The sequence below is a fragment of the Palaemon carinicauda genome, chromosome 31 (genome assembly GCF_036898095.1).
Source record: "Palaemon carinicauda isolate YSFRI2023 chromosome 31, ASM3689809v2, whole genome shotgun sequence".
NCBI classification, from domain to species: Eukaryota; Metazoa; Arthropoda; class Malacostraca; order Decapoda; family Palaemonidae; genus Palaemon; species Palaemon carinicauda.
Window position 1 is genome coordinate 73,138,291 of NC_090755.1, and position 14,219 is coordinate 73,152,509.

The 14,219-nt window shown below is 39.0% G+C and overlaps 1 long non-coding RNA gene across 2 annotated transcripts in view; it reads left to right on the plus strand.

The window, feature by feature from the left end:
- Window positions 1–10,160, plus strand: part of LOC137625013 (uncharacterized) — a 153,961-nt gene extending 143,801 nt beyond the window's left edge. The window contains exons 3-4 of one of the 2 annotated variants that reach the window (XR_011040799.1): window positions 5,499–5,804; window positions 9,794–10,160. This is a non-coding gene — a long non-coding RNA (uncharacterized lncRNA). The remainder of the gene's footprint in view (window positions 1–5,498; window positions 5,805–9,793) is intronic. The other variant, XR_011040798.1, reaches the window with a different exon arrangement.
- Window positions 10,161–14,219: the final 4,059 nt, after the last annotated feature.

Consider the following 14,219-nt stretch of genomic DNA (forward strand, 5'->3'; position numbering starts at 1 on the left):
AATAGGATTTCTCTCGATATCTGAGCACATTTTTCTTAAATTGGTTTTTTAAGTTCTCAATTGTTTTAGGTTTTCTGCTGCGCACATTTCAAAATGCGATGGACGCTCGATTTTGGGATACTGTTTCTCGTGACAGTTGACGAACAGATTTTCGTGAGGAATTGTGACCATTAGCAATGACATCTTGCTCTTTAGTTGTGCTTGTTGATGTTCTTTTTCCTCCTGAAAGTCCTTTTCTCATGCACTGGATGGTCCCCTGATTCTCAAAGTTATCTACGATTCGTGAAATGGTGACGCTTTTAGGGCATCTCTGTGCAACTCACTCGTAAGTCGTCTTTGCACTTCAGCTTTATTTTCACATTTCCAGAATGTTTACAGAACAATTTTATTTTTTGCTGGGATGTAAGCGCATTATCCCATTCTTACTCCAAAATCAAATCTGAAATAGAAAAAAAGTTTATTAGCTATTCAAAGTCAGTGTGTGAACATTATTTTGGGACACTACAATATATATATATATATATATATATATATATATATATATATATATATATATATATATATATATATATATATATGTGTGTGTGTGTGTGTGTGTATGAGTATGTATATATATATGTGTGTATGCACATTTTACATTGTGGTAATACATATAGCTATACGATGTTGGACTATTATAGTTATTAGAATAAGCAAGCAAGATGCAGAAACATTTTGCTCTACACCTCTGTAATTCAACATAGAGAACATGAATTTGTTTTCGAAATCTCAGAGAGAGAGAGAGAGAGAGAGAGAGAGAGAGAGAGAGAGAGAGAGAGAGAGAGTAAACAAAGCTAGCAATCATCCAAGCGTCGTCGAACTCGTATCCAGTCTGGTATGATGTCGAAAGAAAATGATAATAGGACTCCTGAAGAAAACTTACAAGCGTCAAACTTTGGAGGGATGAGATGGCCTCGCTCGGGTGGAAGGAAAAGAGTTCACATGGAACAGATATGAAGTTCAATAAAGGAGGCTTTGTATTGCGGTGTTATTGGAGAGGAAGTTTCCCTCAAGATTCCATTTGTTTTTCTTGACTTCTGTCATGACACTGCCAGACTCGAGTGCGATGTTTGAAGGTGAAATATAATCGGTAGTGAGTGATTGACCAAATGAATCCTTAGGGTCAGCATCTTTGAGGATAAAAGGATAGCAAATGGAGCTATCGGAAATTAGGGCAAGGAGTAGAATTTCAGAGGTGGAAGACCTGCTTAACTACCTAATTAGAAAAGCTAAAATGTTGCGTTATTGTGTTACTTGTAGGCCGACAAGTGTTACTTGTAGGTTGACAGGTGATGCTTGTATACCGTCAGGTGTTACGTGTTGGTTGACAGGTGATACTCGCTGGTTGACAAGTGATGCTTATATGCCGAGAGGTGTTACTTGTTGGTTGTCAGGTAATGCCTGTAGGCCAACAGGTGTTACTTTTGGTTGTCAGGTGATGCCTGTAGGCCAACAGGTGTTACTTTTGGTTGTCAGTTGATGCTTGTAGGCCGACAGGTGTTACTCGTTGGTTGTCAGGTGATGCTTGTAGGCCGACAGGTGTTACTTGTTGGTTGACAGGTTATGCTCGTAGGCCGACAGGCGTTACTTGTTGGTTGACAGGTGATGCTTATTTGGCGACAGGTGTTACTTGTTGGTTGACAGGTGATGCTTATAGGCCTACCGGTGTTACTTGTTAGTTGACAGGCGATGCTTGAAGGACGACAGGTGTTACTTGTTGGTTGACAGGTGATGCTTATAGGCCTACCGGTGTTACTTGTTAGTTGACAGGCGATGCTTGAAGGACGACAGGTGTTACTTGTTGGTTGACAGGTGATGCTTATAGGCCTACTGGTGTTACTTGTTGGTTGACAGGCAATGCTTGAAGGGCGACAGATGTTACTTGTTGGTTGACAGGTGATGCTTATAGGCCTACAGGTGTTACTTGTTGGTTAATATGTGATGCTTGAAGGGCAACAGGTGTTACTTGTTGGTTGACAGGTAATGCTTGTAGGCCAACAGGTGTTACTTGTTGGTTGACAGGTGATGCTTGTAGGCTGATAGGTGTTGCTTGTTAGTTAACATGTGATGCTTGTAGGCCGACAAGTGTTACTGGTTGGTTGACAGGTTATGCTTGTAGGCCGACAGGTGTTACTTGTTGTTTGACAGGTAATACTTCTAGGATGACAAGTGTTACTTGTTGGTTGACAAGTGATGCTCGTAGGCCGACAGGTGGTACTTGTTGGTTGACAAGTGATGCTTGTAGGCTGATAGGTGCCACTCATTAGTTGACGGGTGATGCTTGTAGGCTGACAGGTCTTACATGTTGGTTGACAAGTGATGCTTATAGGCTGATAGGTTTTACTCGTTAGTCGACGGGTGATGCTTGTAGACCGATAGGTCTTACTTGTTGGTTGACGGGTGATGCTTGACTACCGGCAGGTGTTGCTTGTTGGTTGACAGGTGATGCTTGTAGGCTATCAGATGTTACTCGTTGGTTGACGGTTGAAACTTGTAGGCCGACAGGTGTTACTTGTTGGTTTACAGGTGATGCTTGTAGGTTGACAGGTGTAACTTGTTGGTTGACATGTGATGCTTGTAGGCCGACAGGTGTTTCATGTTGGTTGGCAAGGTGGTGGTTGTAGACTGACAGGTTGTATTTGTAGGTTTACAAATGAGGGTTGCAGGCAGACAGGTATTACTTGTTGCTTGACAGGTGGTGCGTGTATATGTTGACATATGGTATTTGTGGTTGACATGTGATGCTTGTAGGCCGACAAGTGTTACTTGCTGGTTGACAGGTAATGCTTGCAGGCCGACAGGTATTACTTGTTGGTTGACAGGTGATGCTTGTAGGCCGACAAGTGTTACTTGCTGGTTGACAGGTAATGCTTGCAGGCCGACAGGTATTACTTGTTGGTTGACAGGTAATGCTCGTAGGTTAATAGCTGTTACTTGTAGGCTGACATGTGTTACTTATAAGTTTATAGGTGTTGCTTCTCTTGTAATTGATGTTTTTTTGAAATCTTAAATTCATTTTATAATTTGTCCTTTTTTTGTATATTATGGTGAATTTTAACATTTCAGCTCTCTCTCTCTCTCTCTCTCTCTCTCTCTCTCTCTCTCTCTCTCTCTCAGACACACAAATATCAAATACAATAAGAATAACTTTTCTTGCATATTGGCAGTATGTTTTTTTAGCTTACCGGACACGTAGAGTATCGATCTATTCTCTCTCTCTCTCTCTCTCTCTCTCTCTCTCTCTCTCTCTCTCTCTCTCTCTCTCTCTCTTCGTGTTATACAATACAGTACTTACATATAGATGAAGAAACTAAAATTAGTTTTCTTAGTGTCAATTAAATACGAAACGAAAAAATTATGCCGACTTTACATCCATTTCAATCGTTGCTAAAAATACGGCATCCGATTTCATCAGCAAACCACTATTTTTTTGGAAATATCATTTTATTCTAGAAAATTGCCACTCTTTAAATAGTTAATTGCACATTAAGAAAGCGTGTACTTTTGTTTTTAAATTTCGGGTGTGTTTTAAAAATCGAGTATTGTTGACTTCTTTTTGTTTTACTTTTGGCTGTGATTAGATCAGCTGACGTCTAGCTGCCGCTCTTGAGTATTGTTTATACCATTTCTTAACTTATTCAAACCGTCTACAGTATAAAGTTGATATTACATAAGCACCAATGTGTTATAACCTATAAAATTTTTTTGTTTGTTACATTTAAAACAACACACACACACTCTCTCTCTCTCTCTCTCTCTGTGGGCTACTTTTCACTACCTCCCATTCCTTACCTCTCTCTATCTCTCTAACAAATGATATCTTTGTTGCTCCTCAAAGTTTCATTTATATTGAAAATCAATCAGGATTCAATTTTCCTTACTTTCTCCAATCTCGCACCATCGGTCACATCGCGGTATTTTCGAAATTTCCGGAAAATCCGCGATTTTTGTATATACATGCGTTATGAAAAAAATCCGCGAAGTGGTGATTCCGCGATGGTCGAACCGCGAAGTGGTGAATCCGCGATGGTCGAGCCGCGAAGTAGCGAGGGCTCACTGTATATATATAACTGCCAGGTAAGTTCTATTCATAAAAATGGAGTTTTTATGATAAAACAAAAAGTTTTATAAATACTTACCTGCCAGTTATATATATATATATTTTAAGGCCCACCCACCTCCCCTCAGGAGACAGGTCAAGCAAAGATGATCTGAGGAACAGAAAACGGGAATGATTCCAAGTACCATCCTGTAAGGGTTAACCATCTAACCACACAACCACCACATGGCGGTTGCCGCAAGTTTTTAAAAATTCTGCCAGATGTCCGAGACTAAGCTATATTATATTACTGCCAGGTAAGTATTCATAAAACTTTGTTTTATCATAAAAACTACATTGTCAGTAGTGAAAAGTGGAGGTATTTTCTTGGCATCATAAATGTCATGATTGCACAAAAAGAAATTTATAGGCAAAGCAACTTAACTAAGTAGGAACATTTTAGTGATTTTTACAGCCATGTTTCCTAATCTTATATCGTAAGTATATTTTGGGCTGAATAGCCTTGCACTGTGGCTTAGGGAGGCCATAGTTTGTGCAAGGATCACTGCAGTTAAAGTTATGTAAGAAAAGTTGAGAAAATATTATTTCTGACATTGCTTTCACGTTTGTAAAGTTTCATTTGGCACATCTATCCTTTGTGTGTGTACAAATCAGATGTAATAACAAGAGTTGTACTACATTGATAAAATAATTTGACATTTGGAAAAGCTCTTGTTGATATTCTCAAACAATAAATTTTGATGAAGGTTTGTCAAGAGCACTTAAGTTTCAAATAGTATTTGTTAGTTGTCTTTTTCCAGTGTTTGCTTATTGCACTGACATGTCTCATTATGCCTTGAAAGTGGGAGATTACGCTCCGTTGGTTGATCATTGGTCACACTTGGTTGACACAAATTAATTAAAAATTAATTAAAATGCAATGGCTGTTTGGTAGCCTACCCCCTTACAGCAAGGCTTTTGTTGCCCTAATGCCCCACTCGTGGGTAATTGAATATTCTGTTTAAGACTCGAGGTAATGATGGGAGGTTTATCCCTTCCCAAGGTTTTAGAATGGGTCTCCTTATATTTTTTATTATTTATTCAGAAGTAGGTACACTATTTTGAAAGCTATTTAACTTTTCTATTGACCAAAATATTTTACCAATATTGGCGTCAAGGACTTTGATGTTGGGATGTCAGAAAACCCTAAATTAATCAACCAAGTGCCTTGTTTTGACCTGTCCAGTATTTTTTTAGTTAATTTGCTCATCCTTAATTTCTTGGATAAATTCTAAAATTGGGTTACAACTACAAATTTGTTGAATTACAATTACAATTAAAATGACCTTCAAATAAACCTTGTAAGCTTGTCCTAAAAATGAGCAGTTTGTTTTAAAAGGATAATTTTTTTTCTTTTCAGAATTGATAAAATGCCACATGTTGGTTTTATCAAGTGAAGCTATTATTATCAACAAGAAAGAATGAGCAGAGAAAATGAAAACCAAAAGATTTAAAATGCAGTTTTGAAGGAAGAAGGGAATGGAGAAGTATCATCCCCCCAGTACCGTTGTATAACAGATATTCAAGTGAAAGTAAAAAGAGAGAACTGCAGTTTTTAAAATCCTATGAAAGGAAAGAAAATTGGAGAAAACTTCTGCTATAAAGTTGATAGCTGGGACAAATGAATGTGAATCCTGACCCAATACAGGTCAATTTATATTTTAAGGTAAGTTTACATAATCTATTTGGAGGGAGTTATGAAAACTTCAAATCCTTAGTACAGTATATATGGTTTATTAACTGATGTTTCAAGTTTTTATTACATACATTGAAAAAATATCTTACCCAAGAGGATAAAAAAAACAATTTTTATTCCAATGTTTTTATTATAAAACTTCAATCTTTTTCATTTTATAAAATTCAAAAATTGATACAATAATTGTAATAGAAACTGCTGTCACTACTGAAACATGAGTAAAATATTATTTACAGGTTAAGTAAATATGTAGTAGTAAAATAACAAACAACCTATTTTGATAAAAATTCTCCACCCTTTTTTAATATTTAGTGCTATAAGCATGGCATAATGTAATATGCATTTGAATCGGCTGAAAATGGATACTTTAATAGTGTTTCTTTATTGCTTGGAATTTGGTAGCAGGTTTGCCTCCCTCCACCCCCCCATGCCCCAGCTTGCATGGGGGAGTCAGTCATACTTCTTTGGTTTCATAGCTACTTGTACTAGTACATTTGTCCCAATTTTATCAAAACGTTGACAAGATGCGATCTGCCTTCTTAAGTAACTACTGGTCCTAAGTACACAAGATTGAGTAGCCACTACAGGTTGTAAGCCATCTGGATTGCCTCGTAAAGCCAGAAAAAGATCATGGTCCTTGACAATCTTCACTCGTCAAGATACTTGTGTTTACGAACCTCTTGTCACCTCCCTTCCATCCACGAGAGTGGGTAGTAACAGAAACTATGCTACTCACTTCTTTACTGATGGCAAGGCTAGCAAGAAGACAGAATTGAGAATCAGAGACCCTTTCCTTATTAACTGCATAACAGGAGGTCTAAGAACGACATTCCATGTTGGGCAACATTACTCAAAACTCCTAACAAGCTATGTGAAAGACTTTCACCAATACTAGAACTAGAAAATGGTTCACTAGCAAGCGAAGATATCTGTCGAGGACTTTTCGAGGTATCTAGACATCTCCTTTGAAGCATGGCACAATTAGCATTTCTGCCAGAGAAGAAGTCATGCAGAGGAGCAGCAGTTTCATCCTCATCAGGCTGAATGGGTTATATGCATAGACACCAGGTATTTTAAAAGGAGGATCTTGTACAGGAGAGTCGCCAATTGTGGTGAAATACTGGGGAATTTACAACCACATATGATTACTTTCTTTAAACTGTAAACCCTCGTGCACCAGTTTTGCACGCGGCCAAGTCACAGAACTGAGAAACAAACGTACGTAAAACACATTTGCCGTTTACCTTTGATTCAATCTATATTTCCTGCACCAATTCTTTTGGGGGTGATGCCACACAGGTTCACATAGACTCAAATTAAAAAGTTTGACATATATTTAATATTTAAAGTACACAAACAAAAAAATCATCAGAGTTACACGTTAAAGAGCGAACATTAACATTGCCTCAAATGAACAAAATTTACGTTACTTGATAAAAATTAAACATATATCAAACGGGGTTACAGAGTATTCTTATAAGAATATTGCTGCAATGGTGCGATGGTTCACGAAGTGATGATGGTGCTCAGAGATTCAGGAGAATTTCTTCTAAGTACTTGCCTTTTAGATTCCGCTGGTAGAAACCCGCCCGTGTCACATTTCCACCCTGGAAGAGAACTCGGGAATAGTACAATGTTGTCACATTTACAAATTTGCAAGGGTTACGTAACGATGTAAAGTGATTTAATTGTAACCCAACATACAAAAAAAAAGGGGGTTTCGTCCAGAAGGCAAGTTTAGATTACTGGCATGTGCCTTTACAATAATCAAACAATATATATAATCTCCACAGGAAGAAGTTTGACGTCAAACAATGGGATGCTACGTCATTTTATCCGATTTAGATGGATAAAATTTGCAAGAAAGTTAGTTCATTTACTTTAAATATTATTATACTAATTCATACAAAGTCATATTGATTTAGTTAATATAATAAAACTACTTCTGTGGAGTGAAATAATCACATTTTAAACATATTCATAGAATCTGGGAAATACATTAGAAAACGAATACCCATAAAACTATGATTAATATTTTATTCATAGGGAATAAATGTCAATTTTTGACACCAATGACAGAAGATGAACTATATACTTTTTTCTTCTCTAAACAGGTTTATAGCCTTTTCCCCAACCAGCAGAAACAAACCCAAAAGCTCGGCTGCTGCTTGCTTCAAGAACCCTGGGGTCAGTCTCATCCCACCCTCATAGTTAAGAGGTAAAATGCCAACATTACCCTGTCCTACCGTTTGGTGTCACAGAAGGATGAAATTCCGTCCATACAGCACAAGGCTTTTGGGGAAGACAACCCCTAAAAACTCTGGAGAGGTGCCAAATGCTCTATGACTGCTGACAAAGAGTTGTCTGCTAGCCTCAGTCTCTAAAGCTAATGTTTAACCGCCCGCTTCCCCCCACAAGTACATCGTTTTCACCCCCATGAAGCATGTGTCACAATCATCACAATGTCTAGGAGAAATTCTTGGCATTAGAGAAGGTGCATTGTACAAAACCGTATCAAAAGATAACACTCACTTTTCCAGGAGCAAATTTATGCAAGAAAGGGTGAATCACACAGGAAGAAAGGGCAATGATGATATACATTATCATCATCACGAAAAACCACAGTTCCACCTTCCCGATTACTGGAGTAGGCAGATCAGCTGAGGAAATGAGTTCTCGCCTGGGGGTAGGTAACATCACTCGGCCTAGCTTATAGGGTAGCTACATAGCATGTTGCACAAGGCCGTAGCCCGTAAATGAAGTGTCCTTTTTTCCATGGAGAAAAGCCGTAGCCCGTAAATGAAGTGTCCTTTTTTTCCATGGAGAAAAAGGTGGTGTTAGGCTGACACTTCCCCTTAGCACAAGACTTGGTGCGATGAACATAAGAAGGGGTGCTATACTCATTGATTGTACCAATGGCAAATTACTTGTCCAACCATAAGCTCCTGACAATGATGGTTACCGCTAACATCTCCATAAATCTCTAACCACTAGAATAGCCTGAAAAGTGAGTTCCAGGAAAGATTACATATATAGCCTTGGCATCTCAAAGCATGATAGAGGACTTTTAAGGAAATGTAGAACTTACCCCAGGTCAAAGCAATAAGGAGAGAACGTTAGAATTCCCAGCAATCCCATGAAATTTCAAAAGCTGCTTAAGTTTATCTACGCTCAATTAACCCTGCAGCATAGACTCCCAGAGACCTATTCAGGGCCACAAGCACAGGGTGGCAGAAGCCACCATTCCCTACGGATAATGATGATGAATCCTCGAGACACTGGAGGTGCCAATAGACATGAAGGGAAGGGATGGCTAACAGACATGTCCTCCAGGCGAATACAAATTTAGTTTTTATTCCATTGTCAGCAATCGCAAGCAAAAGAAAAAGCATGAGCAAAGAAAAAAAACATGTTGACACTGTTGCAAACAGTACAGCAGTCCAAGCTTAAGCCGAACGTATAAAGGACAAAGGTTTCTATTTAGTTTAGGAACAAGATCCAAAATTCAGTTTTATAGTGTGTCTGATGTTCGAGTGCATTCTTGCAGATGAACAGGTATATTTCATGTCATTTCTGAACTTTAAATTTATAGGAAAGTTTCTGCAGTAGTAGCACAGCTGAAATTGCTTAAAATAAGGTAGATATCCAACTTTTCCCACTTTAATATAAAACATTACAGGCCTTAATTTTCTGCTATATTGGAAAATCCATTGTTTGCTTTGCTTTTTTTTTTTTTAATAAGACCCATACATCAATGATGACTTGAGATGATTCTTCTTTAAATATCCGAGGGGAAAAAAAAGTATTAATTCATTTATGAGCTGTCAGCAGGTTTTCATATTTTTTTCATCACTCATATATTTTATCCTCAAGTCATATGTTCAAAATCTACATTTAATGTTTCAAATGCTAAAAGATCAAATTTTATTTCGCACACTTATATTTATGAATTTACACAGGTGAAGGTGGGAGCCACAAGACCATTCAGTGCAAGTACAACAAACGATGGCACTTCCAAGTTGGAGGATGTTGGACGGTATCTACTATTAAGTTAAGAATAGAGGTGAAGAAGGATGGGACTTGCAATGGTCTGAAGGAAGTCTTACTAGTGCACGGGCAAATGTTTTTATTATAATAAAAATACATTATCAAAATTGTGGTTGGAAAATAAAACCATTAGGTTTTTTAACTTTGTTCAAGTGCATTTTGTCAAAGAAGTTTCAATGTTATTTAACTGAAACTATTGATTTTTATATAAAAACATATGAAATGTAATTTAATAAAATGGTGCAGCAAAAATTAACCCTCATTAAAACTAAAAAAAAATTTCCCTGCGGTGGTGTCTTTACCCATTTACACTAACCTTAAAACCTACCTGGAATGGATATTGTCATAAAATTTTATGAAATAGATCCACTGCAATTGCAATACTATAATTAAGTTCTCTAATAAACTTATTTTACTTCTTATTTTTTTAACATTGATAATATTTCAATCTCTAGTTGACCATAATCTTTCATGAATACCAGAGAAATGAGATACTAACAAAGTACAACCATTTGCAATTACATATAAATAATGTAGAGTAAAGTAATTATAACAAAAAGATGTGCTACTTCAAGATTTAGACAATGGAAAATAACCATATTTTGATTAAAGCAAAAAATCTATTTTTTGGGTGATATGGCCTGACATCCTCATGGTAGATTCCTTTAGGCAGCTTTCTTAGGGATAAATGGCTACAGTGATACCTAAAGAGAATTAACCACATGTTTACAAAATTCTAACTCCTGGTGCTTGAGTATCCTTAAAATATCTCTTAAGGACATTGCATATAATACCAGGAGACGTATTTCTTGATACGACACATGGCAATCTTCACCCCGCATAATTACACTTTGAGGGGGAAAGAGTTGCGAAATTGGAGGGGAGCTGTTATCAAGGTTACCAGGTGGATCCAATCCCAGTACTACTACGGCGTAACTATTCCTTGTTGCATTTAAGCATATAAAGCCACAGATAGAGTAGTTTCGGGTGAGGACTTTCGTTACATAGTTGTATACTCGTTTTTTGAAAGAAGGGAGGGACCATCAGGACAACATGGCCATATCGCCCAAAAATAGATTTTGCGCTTTGCTCAAAATCCGTTGTTTGGGCTCATTCATGTCATCCTGATGGAAGTTTACCAGAGAATTACTGGAAACTACTATATCTGTGGGTTTGTATAAATGCCTTTACTTTGAAAGAGTTCCTTATATGGTCTCCTAGACCTTATATATATATGGCATTACCGTTATTTATCCATATCCACTAAGCTTGGAATTAGCTTAGGCCTTCCTGCCCCCTGCAGGGAAAGTGTCGACTTCAACTATAAGGATTCAAAGTTTGTATCTCCATAGGCACGGACAGAAATCTCAGAGATTACCTTTTACATCCCTTGGAAATCTGTACTCTGATTTCAAGTTGGGCCCTCCTAGGGCTTAATTAAAACGTATACTTCATTCGCCTGTAACCGAGATAGCAGCAATAAGATGCAAATACGTTTAGTATTTACCCTGTAACTAGATTATCAATTGTAGTTACAATCAGGTATGAATCTGATCCGGCATTGAAAACACATCAGGGTCCATATTTTCCTCTGTCCGAAAAATATGTAATTTCATTGAAATTATGCCACTCAATGGAGGAGATGTGAAACCAAATCCGACTGACTTTTACAGACTTTGGAAATGCATGAACACTGGTGTTATCAGTCAGATATACACCTCTATGGAACAGTGTGTTAATCATCGTTGTGATTTGCACTCGAGGGTAAATGTACCCATGCACCCAATGGACTGGAAAGTCCCAAAGCAGTTCACTGTTCGTCGCAGGCTTAGACGACTAGACGTAGGGTTTTTTTAAAACTACCCGCCGCCACCACAACGTCTAATTTTATGTACTTGCTTCGTATAGTGTTGGAAGAAGTTCCGTGAAGAAGCAATTTTCTTACGATCCTGAACTGCGGGTGAGCTGTCAGGATCCGCTCTGCGAATAAGTAGGTGAGCATTGCTCTCAGTTATTATAGGGATAGATTTTGATCCTGAGGTTTCGCCTCGGAAGAGCTGTCCTTCCTTGCAATCTGAAGTTCTACGAAGATAGACCTTAAGACACCCTCATGGGCATAGGGAGACCTCTTCCTTCAGAGGGCCCCACCTTTTGGTGGGCAGCTCGTTTTTGGCGAGAAAAGTAGGATCGGGTTAAGGATTTGTTCTCCCTCTTCTGTCAACTGAATATGGCCTACAACCCTGATAGGGACAATATTTCAATAACTCTAGTCCCTGAGGTTATTGCGAACAGAAAATTGACTTTCTGCGTTAGTTCTTTTAGTACAATCCTCATGGTTTTGCTTATGAGGTCCGTCTCAAAGGCATATAGAAGAGGTCTAGTCAGGGCCGACTTGCACGTGGTTATCGTAATGAAAGTCAGGCCTGGTTCAAGTAGGTAAAAGAAAAAAAAGACAAACCTGTTGAAATTTCTGTTGGTCCCCTTGTTTTCACGAGGGTTACCCCTTTCTTCTAAGACAATCTACATTATCTCCTGGTTGGACTTGACTTGTACTCTACAATGAAGTCGGCCACATTCTTTGAGATCCCAAACTTTTGTTCGCTGCTAGGGCAAAAAAAATCATGAGATGCAGGTTGTTGGTTCTCGAGGATGAAATGTACTAGCTGACTTCTGCACCCGTTTGGATAAAACTGGGTGCGGCAGAGGAAACAACTAGTTTCAATTCTAGAACTATAGGAAACAAATTATTTTGGGGGCCACTACAGGAACTGTTCCTCTGCAGGATCCTAGCTTGTCGAGGACTTTTAGCAGGAGATTGGTTGGTGGAAACACAAATTCGATTCCATCCGTTCTAGTCGAGAGACATGACGTCTATTGTTTCTGCTTAAAGGTTCTCAGAAGGGGCTACATAACAAGGTAGTTTCTTCTTGTCGCTCGTTGCGAAGAGGTCGATCTGCAGTTCCGGGACTTTTATCGAGAATAAAGGAGGAGGAGTCTGCATCTAGAGACCATTCTGTTTCTATCGGCTTTCGCATGGATAGAGCATCCGCCGTCTTATCGCGGAACCCTTGAAGGTGAACTGCTTAATAAATGCCATCTTCTCTTCCTTGTCAGGTGGAAGATGGCTAACATCACGTGGTTGATGCGAGGTGAACTCGCACCTTGTGGATTAGACATATTACTATCACCTCGTTGTTGAGAGCCAATCTGATGTGGACTGTTCTGCGAGGGGATAGTCTCCTAAACGTCAGGAGGACTGTCATAGCCTCCAAGATGTTGATGTGAAAGTTTTTTTTGAACTGGAATGAACAATTTCTTGCCCTTTCCTTTCATGCTGATGGCCTCCCCATTCTTTCAGCGAGGCTTCAGTGTGTATCGCCACTGATGTTTGTGGTGGTTGCAAGAGAATTGTCTGTGCTAAGCTCTTATTCGTTGACCACGGCCTTAATGGCATGCGCAATCGGGTCGTCAACTTTGTTGATCTCTTCGAGCGTTTGATGCGTATCTTCTCCAGACTCCTGGTACATCCTTTGGCTGTTCTTCTAGCACCGGGTCTGTCACTACTGCGAACCGGAGAGAGCCCAGTACTCTTTCCTGTTGGCATTTGGAAATCCTCTTGTGTTGGATCTCTTGACAGATGCCACTATTTCTCTCTTCTTTAATAGAATGGAGAGGTGGTGTGACTGCAAGTTCCGATGGATTCCTAACCATTGAAACTTGTGAGCTGGAGAAAGGCGAGACTTTTAGCGAGTGATCTTGAGGCACAGGTGTTCCAGGAACTGGATCACCTTTCCCGCTGCTTGCAGACAAATAGCCTTGGATGCTGCCCACACCTGCCAATCGTCCATTTATGTTACTACCTGTACTCCTTCAGAGCGTAGGTACTGGACGATTGTGTCCATTAGCACTGGGGATATGCTTAGTCTGAAGGGCACGGCTGTTTAGACAAATTTTGTCTTCTGTAGCCAGAATCCTAGGTAGGAGGAGAGGGGGCGACTGCCTGGTAGGTGCCAGTAAGCATCTGCCAGGTCTATTAAATGAGACTGTAAATGCCCCTCTTTTGGTAGAAGGTCCTTATGTGTTGCACTGTAAGCATCCGGAACTTGTTGTTCTCGATGAACTTAAGTGGAGACAAATCTAGAATGACTCTGGGTTTGTCCGAGTGTCTCTTGGGAACACAAAACAGCCTTCCCTAGAATTTTGATAGACTTCACTTTCCTCATTACCTTCTTGTTCAAGAGTTCTGAGGTATATTTTTCCAATAAGGGGGTGAAGTGTTGGAAGACTTTTGGAAAGGTGGATTATTGTTCCATTTCCAACCAAGTCTGCTTCCTACTG